At 43.3% G+C, this 14745-nt stretch overlaps 1 pseudogene across 1 annotated transcript in view; it reads left to right on the top strand.

Annotated features, from left to right (window-relative positions):
* Window positions 1–14745, top strand: part of LOC308611089 (centrosomal protein of 78 kDa-like) — a 727725-nt pseudogene that overhangs the window by 366216 nt on the left and 346764 nt on the right. The gene's annotated exons all lie outside the window — the stretch shown is intronic.

The following is a 14745-nucleotide window of genomic DNA, read 5'->3' as shown; positions in this document are numbered from 1 at the left end:
TGCTGTTCATGAAGTCAGCTGAAACAACTCATACAGCCTAAAATCTAGAATCTAGATTAATCTCAAGCTCAATACCGATGTTCAATGAGCGTGACAGGCTGACAAACGCTCAAAGGCAGCAGATGACCCTCCCCCCTGGCCCCCAACCCCCAGCAGCACCAAAACCCTGACTGAGCTGCTTCCTTAGCACCCAGCATCTATCAGTTTAGCATTCATCACAGTGTATCGTCAGAGTCTGCATCCTTATCCATACCTGGATGGGCTGAGAGCCCCTTGCAGAGGCTGGAATGGATCTTATTCTCCCCCCAGCCTCAGCTACTAGCACAGCACCTGGCACGTGGTGTTTAGTACATTTTTTTTAATGAATAAACAAGCTCATTTCATTATACAGGTAGCGAGAGACTGATTTCTGCCAGCCCTCTCAGGAAGAGGCTGGATGGCTTTGGGGTGTATACAGTCATGTATGCATACATGTGGTGGAGGAGACTGTCTGATTTGAGGCATCTAGGAGGAGACAGATGTGTGGGTGCACACACACCTTCCCCAGAATCTTCCCAAATCAGTAGCTGAGGTGTCAGAGCTTTCATAATTAGAGAGTCATACCTTTGGATTATTTATGGCTCCCTGTCAACATATCTTGAACACATGTGCCCTTGTTACCACTTATATTATCACATAAATTTCAAAACTCAAACTTCCCCAGCATCTGATCTGTATCCTCAAATTGTGCTCCTTCCCCACCTTCCCATTCCTGCTGTGTTGAGAATCTCAGATAGACTCCTGTTTCCTTTCTGTGGTTTGTATTAGGACATAGTTTGTCTTTTCAAATACATCACTATATGTCAAATAAGCGCTTTCAAATCATGTACACCATAATACTTGCAAGGGATTAAAACACATCAATTTGTATAATTCCATGAGTTCATAATGATACTAAAAATTTAAAAAAAAACTTGATTGGTCAACATGAGAAGATCCAGTGAATTGACTCCTTGTCTTGAAAATTAGTAAATGAAGGGAGAGAATCAAGCATTTCTTCTGCTTTTCCTATACAAACAGTACCACTGGGTAAGCAAAATTTAGGGGAAGGAAAAGCTTGCTTTCATAGAAATAGTCCAGCAAGTAAGTGAAGAAGAAATGATAGAATTAGAATATCACCTCATGATAGAATTAGAATGTGACCTCTAATGAATTAACGAATTTAGACATTGACTACCAATGACTGGTAACATCACAAAATGAAAGACAACCAGACGGTATACGCCTCCTGATGGAAGTCTAAAATATCAGCTATAATGAAATCTGATCAAAGTTCTAAATCCCACAATGTATTCGCGAGAGACACAGAGAACAGCAGAACATGTTCAACTAACAGTGTAAAAAAAAAAAAAAAGACGACATTTATGAGACAATCAGAAATCTGAATACTGACTGGTTACATGATGATATTAAATAATTGTTATCATCTTTTTTTAGGTGAAATAGTGCCATTGTAGCTATGTTAAAGAAAGAACCCTTATCTTTTAGATATTTAGAAATAAATATTTACAGCTAAAATAATACAATGTCTGGGATTTGCTTCAAAAATAATACAGGGGCGGGAGGTAGGGGTAGTGGGTGGGCATACCTTGCATTGAAGCCGAGGGATGGGAACATGGGAGTGTATTATACTGTTTTGTCTACTTTTGTATATACTTGAAATTTTCCAAAGAAAAAGTTTTTAATAAAGAAAAACTAACACTTTTCTGAATATTCTGACCATCTTGTCTTAAGGGACAGCCACCCCCCTCCCACCCCTTGAGATCGTTATCCTAGGGAGTCTCCCCGAATTGAAAGTACCCAAGTAACATTAATTCATCAGCCTCTCTTTACAAACTAGTATAAAAGATTATTTCCTGGATTGTTTTTACCCCAGAAAATACTGAGTCCCTGAGGGCAAAGGGCAAAGAAAACCCTGCAGGAGGGAAAAGGAAGGGCTGAGCGTGAGAAGAAGAAAGGGAAGAACAAATTTTGCCTTTATTACAATTTTCCCAGGGCCTTCACTAGTTGGCACATGCATCTTCTTTGTGTGGGTTTTACTAAGAGAACTTTCACTGGAGGCATGAAAAATATGTTTCAATTCCGAACTCTCAGGTTAAAATTTCACAAAGCATCCCCTTTTATGTTGTCAAAGGCTAATATAAATATTTTCAGAAGCGGGCTCAGTGAGCCAATGATGAGAGCACTTGGGTGAAGCTAGGGCACAGTTGTGTCTGAACCTGGGAACAGTCTAGAGCTGTCCATAGGACTACAGTGACATGGAAAGCAGGAGAGAGTAAAGAGTCACATCAAGTGCTCAAGAGTATAGCTTTTTATAGCAGATCTCTGGAAGAACACCAAGAAACTGGTTTCCTCTGGGGAGGGAAGCTGGGGCACTTGGAATAGGGTGGGAGGAGAAAAAACATTGTATGACTTTATTGTCATAGCCAGGTTATACTGTGGTTAGTGCCTTAGTATGTATGATGACATTTGCAAGCAGCCTTTTGTTTACGTAAGTGACTGTACTTTTTATCTTGAAATGAGACAGAAGACACATGTCTGTTTGTTTCTGGGTTCCTTGGCTGGGCCATCTGCTGGCACTACCTGCTGTTTGCACATTTTCTTGATACTCCCTCCCCTTGCCTCCGTATGCCACCCTAAGCTCCCAGAATCTAATTAGGAGTAGATGGTCCCCAGGACGACAAAACTAGGATTTTAATAGTTGTAGTGCGACTTCTATAGGTGTGACATGGTATTGGACAAAGCTCCAATTCTCTCACAGACACTCCTCTAATAGCAGAGGCAGTGAACACTATCTTTGATGGCTCCTATTTTACCTTAAATATTCAGGTGAATTCTGTGGTTTATGATTGACATTGTAAGTTACTATTAGAAAAAAAGTGTCTCTGTGTTTATCGTTTGGTTTTTGTTTTGTTTTTTCGGTACGCGGGCCTCTCACTGTTGTGGCCTCTCCCGTTGCGGAGCACAGGCTCCGGACGCACAGGCTCAGCGGCCATGGCTCACGAGCTTAGCCGCTCCGCGGCACGGGGGACCTTCCCGACCTGGGGCACGAACCCGCGTCCCCTGCCTCGGCAGGCGGACTCTCAACCACTGCGCCATCAGGGAAGCCCTATCCTGTGGTTTTTAAGTATCCCTGCACACTCTGCCTGTCTCTAGAGTATTAAGTCCAGTTGCGCTGTTTTTACCTCTTTGTTTATTGAGATTATTATTTACTTGCATTAAAATGTACCAATTTCAAAGGTACAGTTTGATTAATTTTGGTAATTGTATACCAGGTGTAACCACCACCACGACCCAGATATAGAAAAGTTACTTACCCTTTAAAAGTTTTCCATCCCAATTTGCCCCAATTCAGTTTTGAGACACTTTATTGAGTTTTACTGCTTTCTCTAACATCGACTCTCCGGGTGATTTAGGAAAGTCACTTTACCTCTCTGGATGTGTTTTTGCTTTTATAACATGAAAAATGCCAGAACAGATGTGTTACCAAGGGCCCTTGCAATACTTTCAGAAAATGAGGGGGTAGGGTAAGGGCGGGAATCTCAGCCTTGCGTCCTCATTCTTCACATAGCACACGCACGTGGCAGATCCTAGTGGGAAAAGCCTGTGGTCGCATCAGAGAGAATTAGGTTTCCATCTCCTCTCTTGCTAGTGTGTGTGTAAGCTTTTGTAAGCATCAGCTTTCTCATCTCCAATATCAGGCTTATTAACAAGGCCTATTTGTTTACTGTTGTGAGGATGAATTGAGATGCACCGGCAGCCTTAAATGTTAGTTGGTATTTGTATTATGGCATAATAGAAAGGCACTGCATTCAACCATCTCAGTTACTACACGTTTATGCAGGCTGATTCTCACAGCCACGCCTGTCGTACAAGCGCGACGTAAAGCGGGTCTGCTTTATGGCACCCTGCTTCCGCCGTAAAGCGCCGTTGGCAATCCCGCGTGAGTGGGTTGACGAGACGACTTCCAGGTGAAAAACGCGATTCTTGGAGGTTGGCTGACTTGACGTCTTCCCCATGGGCAAACGCGGGAGCCGGAGCCGGAGCCGGAGCCAGAGCCAGCTGCTCAACTCCCTAACTAAAAGGCAGAAGAAGCATCTAAGGGATTTCGGCGAGGAGCATCCCTTCTATGACAGGTATGGAGAGGCGAGGCTGGGACCGGCGCTGCCGGCGTCCTTTCCCGGTGGGAGCCCGCGTGTCCCCGCGTTTGGTCCGCCGGTGCCCCGGGGGTAGTGACAGGGCAGCTCCCGCCGCGTGCCACGCTGCCCCGGCGCCGGCCTAGCTCGCCCGGGGATCCTGGCGGCTTCCCGCCTGAGATGGGGTTCTTCGCCGGTCTTCCTACCCTTTGTTGAGCCTGTAGTTTTATGCTAGACGGCACGCCTCCTGTGTGGCGACTGGGCAGAGATTTTATAAGCTTGTGTTCGTTTTCTATGTTTTTAAAGAATTGCTTGGGGGCTTCCCTGGTGGCGCAGTGGTTAAGAATCCGCCTGCCAAGGGAGGGGACAGGGGTTCGAGCCCTGGTCCGGGAAGATCCCACATGCCGCGGTGCAAGTAAGCCCGTGCGCCACAACTATTGAGCCTGCACTCTAGAGCCCGCGAGCCACAACTACTGAGCCAGGGTGGTGCAACTACTGATGCCCACGAGCCTAGAGCCCCTGCTCCGCAACAAGAGAAGCCACCTCTCGCCGCAACTAGAGAAAGCCCGGGCGCAGCAACGAAGACCCATAGCAGGCAAAAATAAATAAATAAGTTTAAAAAAATAAAAAAAGAATTGCTTGGGACCCTCGACATCACCTATCTATTCAATGACCATGAGGAAACTAATGTTTGGGTAGTTGTGGGTTCCTCTCTAAGTGTCCAGACTCTCAGTTATGATCTTAGTGCTCATCCCACCCCTTTGGGCTGCTTTATCAACAGTTAGAGGGATAGTCTACTTAAGAAATTTGCTAGAAAAGGTGAACCCCGAGGGCTTTTATTTGCCAAAATTTCCCATCTTTTGGATGAGAGCCTGTTACTGTGTGACTGTAGTATTTGTCATGTGGTCTTGTTAGACTTTTTCATTCGTCTCTTATTATCTATTTGGCATATCCTTCCAAAACCTGTCCAAATGCATATGGAGTTTTTACTTGACAATAGATATGATGTAGTTATAACGGTATAGTCTGCCATGTTCATTTAAAGTTGTATCATTAGACTTTTCCTAATTGCTACCTACCAGTAGTTAAAGTTTAACATTGCCTGTTTCTTCTCAGGGTTTCCAGAAAGGAAGCAAAACCACAGACTTGTCAACTGGTAATGCTTTATACCTTCTTTATGATAGTAGATTCTGGACTGTTACTTTTAAGATTATATATGGTAGTAAAGTTTGGCTACATTTCCACTCTCTTTGATTTTAGATGTAAGCTATACTTTAGTAATATTGCTTAGTTTTAAGTGCAGATGTCTGTTAAAATGCCATTGTGATAACTAATACAGTATAGAGTATGAAACTGTCCTGAGAGATTAGCCTGTTAGAACCTGTTAAGGAGGCTTACCAGAGGGCTCTTGGTGAATCCTAAGAGGGAATGTCATGTTTGCTTAACATAAAATAGAGTGCAAAATCATCAAAGGTCTTATTTCATTACCACAGACTCAGAAATAAAGTACACTTTTTTGTTGTAAGTTTTCCTGTTGCTCCTTTAAAGGTGCCAAATGTCTGACACATAGGTTAGATCGCCTTATAACCTAAAGCTCCGTGTGTTTAGTTTGCTGTCTTCCCATGTGGAACATGAGCAGTTCAAAGAAGAGGAAGCGCTTCTAGAATCATAGCTAGATTAGCTGTTTGAAACAAATTTGGTGCTCGGTCTGGTTGAATAGATAGGACTGGATATTTGCAGAAAAGCTAGTTTTTATCTAGAAAAGTCTGAACTTGGTTCCACTGTGGGCCTGATGATAGTCGTGGGGTAGCAACAAGAACAGTATAATTTTTGTTTTTAAAATCCCCATTTTCCTTTTAGTCGGAGAGTTTATAGATACTTCAAGTTCTGAAAGTGAAGCATAGAGTGAACCAGAACAAGTTTCTGGTTACAACAGACTACTTGCCACATTAAAGGATGTCTCCAAGGAAGATGAGGAGGAGGAAGAGGAAGAAGACAGTGTTCTAGATGAGACAGAAATGAATCTTGAAGATGGCGAGAGTGACGTCATTGTGGAGGAAGAGCTGGCAGTGGAGTCCACTGACATGCAGAAGAGTGAGTGTCTCTGATGTGGGTTTATCATCTTTGCAGGGACCACAGACAGATTGCCCCAGGGGCAGGGTGCCTTGTACCACAGAGCTGGGTGAAAGCACATGGATTCAAAGCAGAGATTCTTAACATTGTTGGGCTCTGTGATATCTTCAAGAATCTGATGAAAACAGGACCCTGTGGCCATAAAAATGCAGAAATGACATTTTTGCTTATGATTTCCAGGATTTCATCAATCCTACTTCAAATTCTCCTGATTGAGAGGAAAGGGAACATAATTCTGTTTTTGTAATGGTCTCAATTTATGAAAGAGATGATTGTTCGTGCCTTAGAGGAACCAAGTTGAATGGAAGATAGACATAAAATATACAAAACTTTTCAAGCATCAAATCTGAATGGAACCGATAAATATAAGGTGTTAAAGAGATGCAAAGTGGTCACATGCTGCCAGGGTAGATTAGGGGAGGCTTCAGAGAAGAGCTGGGACTGAAAGCTTAAAGGAACTCTGTCTCACTCAGATGTCTAGGTGACTATTTTTTAAAAAATTATTATTAATTAATTTATTTTTGGCTGCATTGTGTCTTTGTTGCAGTGCGCCGGCTTCTCACTGTGGTGGCTTCTCTTGTTGTGGAGCATGGGCTCTAGGCACGTGGGCTTCGGTAGTTGTGGCACACGGGCTCAGTAGTTGTGGCTCACGGGCTCTAGAGCACAGGCTCTGTAGTTGTGGCGCACGGGCATAGTTGCTCGGCGGCATGTGGGATCTTCCCAGACTAGGGCTTGAAACCACGTCCCCTGCATTAGCAGGCGAATTCTTAACCACTGTGCCACCAGGGAAGTCCCCATAGGTGACTTTTTAATTTAACTTTAAAATCAACTTTATTGAAGTATGAATTACATTCAACGAGGTGTACCCGTTTTAAGCATGTAATTTGATAAGTCTTGACAAATGTGTATATCTATATTGTCGTCGCCAAAGTCAAGATACAGAACACTTCCAATACCTGCAAAAAGTTCCTTCTTGTCCTTTTACAGTCAGTTTCCCAGGCCTGGCATCAGGCAACCACTGACATGCTTTCTTTCACTATGTATTAGTGTTTCCTATTCTAGAAATTCATATGAATGGAAGCATACAACAAGTACCCTTTTGCACGTGGCTTCTTTGGCTCCTCATGTTGTTGTGACTCATCCGTGTAGCTCATATTAGTAATTCATTTCTTTTTATTACTGGAATAGTAGTCCATTGTCTGAATATATCTGGGTAACTTTTTATATTCTATTATCTTAATGCCTACTTGCCTTACTGTATTTTTTTCTATACTTTGAGGTGTCACACACCATTCTTAGTATTTTCATTCATCACTTGGACTCGGATAAAAAAATCGTCGCCTCAGACTTAGGGATTGTTTTAATTTTGTTGGTTTTCCAGTTTTCTTTCATGTTTTAGGTTTTTAAAAATGAAAAGTTTGGCTTTTTAAATTATAAAAGTAATATATATTTACTGTAAAAATTTAAGAGGGTAATATAGTTAACGTATATCTCCTCCACCGTGGGATGAACACCTTTAACATTTTATAGAACCTTCCAGACTACTTTTTTATGGATATATGAGTGAATATATGTTTGTGTGTATGTGCATAATGGCCTCATACATTTCTGTAAGTTACTTTTTTCTTTAATAATATAACGTGTGTAACTGTGGGTTACTGCCGCTAGAACCCTGGTGTCCAAACTCCCAGGCCAAATCTCCTTCTACTACATTACACTACCATGGGGAGGTTTAAAAAAGAAAGGGAAAGTATGAAGGGTGATTTTTCCATAAATTAAATCAACTTGAAAAGGCGCATTTGGAGAGTCAGAGAGTACTGATACTGTTAGAAAGAAGAAAGGTTTAAAAGCTGGTTAAATCTCATTCAAAAAAAAATCCATATGTACCACATTGTAAAAAAGAGAAGGAAGACGGCATTCATGATTACTGGGCTGGCAGGGTAGGGGACAGTTGCATGCTGGGGGTGACTCTCGTACTGGCTCTTCCACTCTTCACACTTGTGCTCGGCCAGGACCAGGGACCGCTGAGGGAGATCAGAGGAGAGGGTGGTGCCTTGGGGGTTCCAGGGAGTTGTGCAGCTGGCTCCCTTGCCACCCAGACTGCCCCAGGGTTCCCAGCCCCAAGGATTATGGAGCATCCCCACACCTGTTTGCTCTGCAGTTGCTGTTCTGCAACACATTTTCTCCTCCAGCACTTTCTGCAGTGTCTCCTTGGCCTTCTGCTCATGGCTGTTTTTCTGGTCTTGCATCTGTAATAGCAACTTATTCATTCCCCAAGAAGTGTATTTCTGTAAATTTGAGGCAATTCAACAAATACACATTGACCAACTGTGTGCTAAAGCCTGAGCAGGGATACAGAAATGAAAAGAAATTGGTCCTTGCCCACAGGGCAGAGATGTCAGTAATCTGGTGGACCTTCTTCCAGGCTGGAGGCAGGCAGGGAGAGTCCCTCAGGTGATGTGAGAGGTGAGTGGGGATAAAAAACTGCCCTGGGCATGCTGGGCCTCCTCCCCTAGGCCTTCCACAGACATTTGAACTCCGACATTTCCAAAGGGAAATCATCTTTCTAAACCTGCTCCTATCTCAGTGGCCAGCATCACCCCCCACCCAGTCTCCCAAACCCTAAACCAGGGAATCATCCTTGATTTCTCTCTCACCTTCTTCAAGGAATCAGTTCCTCATCAAGCTCTGTCAAGTCAGCGTCTTTAACGGCTCCTTCGTTACCTGTATCCTCTATCCCTACCGCCACCTCCTTAGTTCAGACCCTAGTGACACTATTATATGGATTATATAGAGACTATGTGTTATCTTCATGCCTTGCCTCCCTCCAAACCCTTTTCAGTCCTGCAGCTAGAGGGTTCTTTCTAAAACTTAAATCTGATCCCATCTCAACCTGCTTAAATCTCTCAGTGGTTCTCAGTGTTCTAAGAATCAGGTCCAAACTCCTTGGCATGGTTCCTACTTACAAGCCCAGACTTTCATCTCATGCTGCCTCCACGCAAGCTGAACTGCTTGTAGGTCCCCTAAGCACTGTGCTTTTCAGCCTCTGCCTTTGCCCATAAAGCTTCTTCTGCTTAGAGTATCTTGACCCACGCTTCTCACCTGGTTAATTTCTACCCATGTTCAAGATTCAGCCCTAGAATCATAAATTCTGATAAACTTGGCCAACCATACCTACCCCCCGACTCTTTATGGATTAGGCAGTTTTACTGTTGTTCACATAGTATCTATATTTCTGATCTATTGACTCATCTGTCTCCTTTAAGGGATTGTAAACTCCTTTGAGGCAGGGAGCATTTTTATTTTTGTATTTTTTGTATTTTATTTATTTATTTATTTATTCATTTATTTTTTATTAGTTTCTGCTTTATAACAAAGTGAATCAGTTATACATATACATCTGTTCCCACATCCCTTCCCTCATGCATCTCCCTCCCTCCCACCCTCCCCATCCCACCCCTCCAGGCGGTCACAAAGCACCGAGCTTTTCTCCCTGTGCTCTGCGGCTGCTTCCCACTATCTATCTACCTTACGTTTGGTAGTGTATATATGTCCATGCCTCTCTTTCGCTTTGTCACAGCTTACCCTTCCCCCTCCCCATATCCTCAAGTCCATTCTCAAGTAGGTCTGTGTCTTTATTCCCGTTTTACCCCTAGGTTCTTCATGACATTTTTATTTTTTTTTAATTCCGTATATATGTGTTAGCATACGGTATTTGTCTTTGTCTTTCTGACTTACTTCACACTGTATGACAGACTCTAGGTCTATCCACCTCATTAAAAATAGCTCAGTTTCGTTTCTTTTTATGGCTGAGTAATATTCTGTTGTATATATGTGCCACATCTTCTTTATCCATTCATCCGATGATGGACACTTAGGTTGTTTCCATCTGCGGGCTATTGTGAATAGAGCTGCAATGAACATTTTGGTACATGTCTCTTTTTGAATTATGGTTTTCTCAGGGTATATGCCTAGTAGTGGGATTGCTGGGTCATATGGTAGTTCTATTTTTAGTTTTTTAAGGAACCTCCATACTGTTCTCCATAGTGGCTGTACCAATTCACATTCCCACCAGCAGTGCAAGAGTGTTCCCTTTTCTCCACACCCTCTCCAGCATTTATTGTTTCTAGATTTCTTGATGATGGCCATTCTGACTGGTGTGAGATGATATCTCATTGTAGTTTTGATTTGCATTTCTCTAATGATTAATGATGTTGAGCATTCTTTCATGTGTTCGTTGGCAGTCTGTATATCTTCTTTGGAGAAATGCCTATTTAAGTCTTCTGCCCATTTTTGGATTGGGTTGTTTGTTTTTTTGCTATTGAGCTGCATGAGCTGTTTATAAATTTTGGAGATTAATCCTTTGTCAGTTGCTTCATTTGCAAATATTTTCTCCCATTCTGAGGGTTGTCTTTTGGTCTTGTTTATGGTTTCCTTTGCTGTGCAAAAGCTTTTAAGTTTCATTAGGTCCCTTTTGTTTATCTTTGTTTTTATTTCCATTTCTCTAGGAGGTGGGTCCAAAAGGATCTTGCTGTGATTTATGTCATAGAGTGTTCTGCCTATGTTTTCCTCTAAGAGTTTGATAGTTTCTGGCCTTATATTTAGGTCTTTAATCCATTTTGAGCTTATTTTTGTGTATGGTGTTAGGGAATGATCTAATCTCATACTTCTACATGTCCTTGTCCAGTTTTCCCAGCACCACTTATTGAAGAGACTTTCCTTTCTCCACTGTACATTCCTGCCTCCTTTATCAAAAATAAGTTGAGCATATGTGCGTGGGTTTACCTCTGGGCTTTCTATCCTGTTCCATTGATCTATCTTTCTCTTTTTGTGCCAGTACCACACTGTCTTGATTACTGTAGCTTTGTAGTACAGTCTGAAGAGGGAGCATTTTTAAAAAAATACAATTATTTTTGTAGGCTTGGGGATCTGAACAATATTCAGTAAAGTCAAGTTTTAAAAATTAATACATTTGTATTTTTAGAATTTCTCCTGGCTTCAAGGTCAAAAAGACAAAGACACAAGAGCAGCTTTGCAAATTCACTGGGGGTCTTGCCTTTCCAGTGCTTTTCATCTTTACGCCCTGTGATTTTTGGGAAAGCAGGAGCCTCTTACTGTCGCTTCTGGGTTACCCAACTGGGTAAGAGATAGTCTAGATAATGCAGATTTAGAGTTCAATATCAAATCATTTCCATTTAGCTTTGGAGTCATCTGAAAATTTGGATTTAAATGTTGAGTGGGTCTTATGTTCTTGGAATTGTCATTAGAAACCAGATACAGGAGTTACTGGTTGAGATCATACATGGTTATGTCCAGGTTATTGGACTTAACCATGCTGGTCACTGACCAGCTTTATCCCCCTTTGAAAACGAGTAGACTGGCATTCTGGATTATATGTCAGTCTCTTACGAGCTTGGTTGGCATTACTGAAAAAATAAAAGTTGTGGATCCACAAACCCATAGACTCTATAGGCTATGTTCCGCTGTAGAATTCTAACTACATGGCGACCTTATCTTCCTAACATCAAGTGGGAGCAGTCTGGCCGGTCCATCTCGTTCTCTTGATCTTGAGTCCTCTGCAAAAGACATCCCCCTTTTCTGCACCAGCACATACGTCACAGCCCTGAAGAAAGTGTAGACATCTGAGATAGGTTAACAGTGGGGGAGGGCTGATATCCCGTGAACAGACACATAAATGCCTGTTAGACCTGGAAATTGAAAACCAGAGAGGCGGGGCCACACTGGTTTTGGCCCAGGCCACCAGCCACTGGTGTTCCCAGCAAAATGTTCCCAATGTGGGAGTTTGAGGAAGCAGGGAAAGGCAGGTGGTATGAGTTTATTAGGACTTGAGGCCCTCAGCCTCGCACTGAGGCCAGCTGAACCCCCAGAGCGTGCTTCCTGCCCTCCTATGGGCTGCTACTCCTAAAGGTACTTGGTTTCAACAGTTATTTGTGCATCAGATTAAAGACTGAAGGGAGAGGGAACAGCAAGCCTAAATTCTTCATATCATACGCCACCTCCCTTTCTCTTCTTATTATATAAGCAATTCATGTGAAAAACAAATAAGGCAAGCAAAACAAAACAAAATTACCTGAAGTCTTGCTATCCAAAAGTTACCATTAGTATTTTGGTGTATACGTGTTCCAGATTTTTCTTTATTTTCAACCCTTCATTAAGGCCATTGTTGTCTTGACAGATGATGCTGGCACAAGCACTTGAGATGAGGCTCCTCTTTTTAAAATACTGTATTTGCATTTGGCTGAATTTGTCTCAGGCCCTGCCTTGCCTGGTCCCCAGCGTGGTGTTTTCTGCTGCAGTCTCTGTAAATTGGAGTTGGGGTGATGGGGCGGTCAGGCAGGGCTGTGTGTATCTGTGTCTGTACGAGGGAGGGCGGGCACACTTTCCAGTGTTTCTGGGCAACAAGCAGGCACTCACTGCAGTTTCCTATCCCTCAGGCCTGGGCTGTGGAGACAGGGGAAGTACCAGGAAGGGGTGGACGACCCCGACCCAGCTAAATGGAAGGCCCAGCTCCGCTGTGCGCTCAACAAGAGCAGGGAATTCAACCTGATGTACGACGGCACCAAGGAGGTGCCCATGAACCCAGTGAAGATATATCAAGTGTGTGACATCTCCCAGCCCCAGGGCTCTATCATTAACCCAGGTGAGGCCCCAGCTGCTGGGGAGAAGGTGGACAGTGTGCCAAGTTCCGGGCTGGACCCTAAAAGCGATAGTCGACTTTAAAGTCGCCTCGCTTACAAAGTTGAAGACTGGTAAATAAAGCAAGAAATGCTGTCCCTAGAAAGAACCCAGAGAACAAAAGATATAAACTCAGCACAGTCTTCCTGCCCACCCAGTGGAACAGTAAAGCATTAGAAAGAAGAGGGGGTATTGAGTTCTATAAAAAATAACTTCTCTTGGGACTCAACACTGAGAAGAGAGGCCAGGTAGTTTAGAAGAAGGAGGGCTTAAAACTTAGAAGGTCTGAGTTATAAACCTCGGTCTTTCCATTTCACTACTTGTGGGACATTGAATCAAGTCATTCAACGTTTTGAGCCTCAGCTTCTTCCACTATAAAATCTGGGTTCTCATCTTTCCTGCGTATTTCAAAGGCTGTTGTAAGAATCAATTGCCATGACATTATGAAGGCTATTAAGTTCTCTTTATAAATGATGGGTAAGTGATCATTTAATTTGTATGGTATTTTTTCCTAGGAGAATACCACCTGATCCCTATATTTACTCAATGTTTAGCCAGTTCTGACTAAGAGCCAGATAATTTAGACTTGACCTCCAGTGAATCTAGTGAGGCTCTGCCATGAGGGAAGGGTCTGTCTTCACATTAAGCTTATAAAGGAGAGAAGCTGTGCTCCTTGGGTCCTTAGAAGGGATGCGAATGTGTAGAAAGGGGTTTAGAGTAGGAATTAAAAGATTTCTAGGAGAGGGGAGTAGGGTCTGCAGCTCCTGGATAGGGGAGGGGATGAGAGCTTGCACTGGGGCTCCGTAGGAGGAGCTGGGAGTGGGGTGAACACCCTTGGTTCCCACTCTTTGGCATTGAGGGTGCACACTGAACCCAAGGAACCTCTGTGCTGGCAGTGCCTAGCTTGAACAGTGGGTCAGCTGCAGGGATGACAGTGCAACGTGAGCGCCTCACTTTTGACCTTTGTGTGTGTGTGTGTGTGTGTTTCTCGGGTAGGATCCACTGGATCTGCTCCTTGGGATGAGAAAGATAATGGTGTGGATGAAGAAGATGAGGAAGGTGAGCTGAACCAGTCACAGCACCACGTTCCCATCCAGGACACCTTCCCCTTCCTGAACATCAATGGTGAGTGGGGTTGGGGGTGGGACAGAGGCATGGAGAGGATGTAAGGGGCTTTGATTTTGCAACCGTTGACACCATATCCACCATTGCACTGGCACCAGCGACCAGGCCCTGGGGCCAGGCTGCCAGTCTGTTAGCAAGTAGGAGTCATAGGCAAAGGCACTCCGTAGGCATAGTTATCCCAGTGGGGTGGCTTCTAGGCAGAGAGAGCATCTTCTGAATCTTATGTGATAATTCAGAGAAATTAAAAAATGAAATTCATTCTCAATCCCGCATACAAATACACAAGCTGTTACAAATTTTGCTGATTTCCTTCAGGCCAAGTGCAGGGATCCTTTTCGTGAATTGTAGGCAAACTCTTCTGCTATTTCCCTCGGTACAAATTTTCTGTCACTGCCTTAACAGCCTCTGCTAAGGCTGTATCGTGGGAAACTTGTGGCTCTACAGCTCTTAATACTAGGCTCTGATAAAATTTCTCTACTAGAGACTTTTATCTTTTTAAAATTAATTAATTAATTAATTAATTTTTTGTGGTACGCGGGCCGCTCACTGTTGTGGCCTCTCCCATTGCGGAGCACAGGCTCCGGACGCGCAGGCTCGGTGGCCATGGTTCACAGGC

This window comes from Mesoplodon bidens (assembly GCF_964165515.1).
Source record: "Mesoplodon bidens genome assembly, contig: HAP1_SCAFFOLD_157, whole genome shotgun sequence".
NCBI lineage: Eukaryota > Metazoa > Chordata > Mammalia > Artiodactyla > Ziphiidae > Mesoplodon > Mesoplodon bidens.
Note: the sequence above shows the minus strand (reverse complement) of the source record. Positions and strands in the feature narration are given on the sequence as shown.